Source organism: Oncorhynchus kisutch, linkage group LG15 (genome assembly GCF_002021735.2).
Source record: "Oncorhynchus kisutch isolate 150728-3 linkage group LG15, Okis_V2, whole genome shotgun sequence".
In the NCBI taxonomy this organism is placed as follows: Eukaryota; Metazoa; Chordata; class Actinopteri; order Salmoniformes; family Salmonidae; genus Oncorhynchus; species Oncorhynchus kisutch.
In genome coordinates this window covers 65,322,265-65,325,047 of record NC_034188.2, presented here as the reverse complement: position 1 = coordinate 65,325,047, position 2,783 = coordinate 65,322,265, and positions in this window count along the sequence as shown.

The window sequence follows — 2,783 nt, the reverse complement described above, 5'->3', positions numbered from 1 at the left end:
ATGGGGTCTAAAACCAGACTGAAGCGTTTCGTATACATTGTTTGTCTTCACGAAGGCAGTGAGTTGCTGCCTTTTCTAGTCACCCACAAACAAACAGTTTTTTATATTTTCTGGGTCAAGGTTTGGCTTTTTCAAGAGAGGCTTTATTACTGCCACTTTTAGTGAGTTTGGTACACATCCGGTGGATAGAGGGCGGTTTATTATGTTCAACATAGGAGGGCCAAGCACAGGAAGCAGCTCTTTCAGTAGTTTAGTTGGAATAGGGTCCAGTATGCAGCTTGAAGGTTTAGAGGCCATTATTATTTTCATCATTGTGTCAAGAGATATAGTACTAAAACACTTGAGCGTCTCTCTTGATCCTATGTCCTGGCAGAGTTGTGCAGACTCAGGACAACTGAGCTTTGAAGGAATACGCAGATTTAAAGAGGAGTCCGTAATTTGCTTTCTAATAATCATGATCTTTTCCTCAAAGAAGTTCATGAATGTATCACTGCTGAAGTGAAATCCATCCTCTCTTGGGGAATGCTGCTTTTTAGTTACCTTTGCGACAGTATCAAAAAGGAATTTCGGATTGTTCTAGGGGATATACAATTTGATTTGGTTTGGGAAGCAAGCACCCTCTTTCCATCACAGACAACCTGTAATCCATCACTCCCTCCTGTTCCCACTGTCTCAGATTAGTTTACACACTTCCTGCATGTGGGCTAGGACTTCCTGCCTGCATGGCCCCCTGGTTGGGGCAAGGTTCTGGACAACATATTTATCTCACACAACACACAGAGGGACACACAGCGAGGCACACTCACATCCAGGAGGCTATTGCTTTCTGTTTCTAACACACACACACACACACACACACACACACACACACACACACACACACACACACACACACACACACACACACACACACACACACACACACACACACACACACACACACAGACAGAGGTGTTTACAGACTGTAGTAAGTGAGTATACAGTATGTGATGTCTAACACCCCAACACTATCTTATCGAGCTGGCGAGGCGCCATTGGTTTGAACAATAACCGCTAGGCCTCTTGACCACCAACCAGAATGCACCCGGAATGTAGGTTTACTGTTAGAGAGTTGTTGTGTTTTAATTGAGCAGTCTGTTTGGGGAGCAGTAGCAGGGCTGACACTGGACACACTGTAAACTCTGACTGAGTAATTCCTCCTGCCAAGGCTGCTGGCATGGGCTCAGGTTGAGTTTATTATGAGCTCATTAGCCATGCTGTTATCTGGCAGCGAGAGACGCCTTTTCCAGACACATACAGTAGGCTATGTCCAAATGGTCACCTTATTCCCTATATAGTGCAGTACTTTTGACCAAAGCCCTATGGGCCCTGGTCAAAGTAGTACACTACGTAGGGCCCTGGTTGAAAATAGTACAATATATAGGGAATAGGGTGCCATTTGGGATGCAGAAGATTCTCCTCCAAATGCTTCCTGAGGCAGCCTGCCCAGCGACCAATGCCACCCTACAGCACCACGTACAGCGTCCATTTTTGAATGGACCCGCAACAGAGATGTCACATGATGACATAGTGTTGTGCCCCTGTCTCTATACAGTGCCTTGCAAAAATATTCATCTATTCATGCGTTTTTACTATTTTGTTGCATTAAAACCTGTAATTTAAATACATTTTTATTTGGATATCATGTAATGGACATACACAAAATAGTCCAAATTGGTGAAGTGAAATTTAAAAAATAACTTGTTTCAAACAATTCAAAAAAATGTCAAACTGAAAAGTGGTGCGTGCATATGTGTTCACCCCATTTGCAATGAATCCCCTAAATTAGATCTGGTGCAACCAATTACCTTCAGAAGTCACATAATTAGTTAAATAAAGTCCACCTGTGTGCAATCTAAGTGTCACATGATCTCAGTATATATACACCTGTTCTAAAAGGTCCCAGTGTCTGCAACACCACTAAGCAAGGGGAACCACCAAGCAAGTGGCATCATGACGACCAAGGAGCTCTCCAAACAGGTCAGGGACAAAGTTGTGGAGAAGTACAGATCAGGGTTGAGTTCTAAAAAATATCAGAAACTTTGAACATCCCAAGGAGCACCATTAAATCCATTATTCAAAAATGGAAAAAATATGGCACCACAACAAACCTGCCAAGAGAGGGCCGCCCAACAAAACTCACAGACCAGGCAAGGAGGGCATTAATCAGAGAGGCAACAAAGAGACCAAAGATAACCCTGAAGGAGCAGAAAAGCTCCACAGCGGAGATTGGTGTATCTGTCCATAGGACCACTTTAAGCCGTATACTCCACAGAGCTGGGCTTTACGGAAGAGTGGCAAGAAAAAAGCCATTGCTTAAAGAAAAAAATAAGCAAAGACGTTTGGAGTTCGCCAAAAGGCATGTGGGAGACTCCCCAAACATATGGAAGAAGGTACTCTGGTAAGATGAGACTAAAATTGAGCTTTTTGGCCATCAAGGAAAACGCTATGTCTGGCACAAACCCAACACCTCTCATCACCCTGAGAATACCATCCTCACTGTGAAGCATGGTGGTGTCAGCATCTGGGAAACTGTTCAGAATTGAAGGAATGATGGATAGCGCTAAATACAGGGAAATTCTTCAGTCTTCCAGAGATTTGAGACTAAGACGGAGGTTCAACTTCCATCAGGACAATGACCCTAAGCATACTGCTGAAGCAGCCCTCGAGTGGTTTGAGGGAAAACATTTAAATCTCTTGGAATGGCCTAGTCAAATCCCAGACCTCAATCCAATTGAGAATCT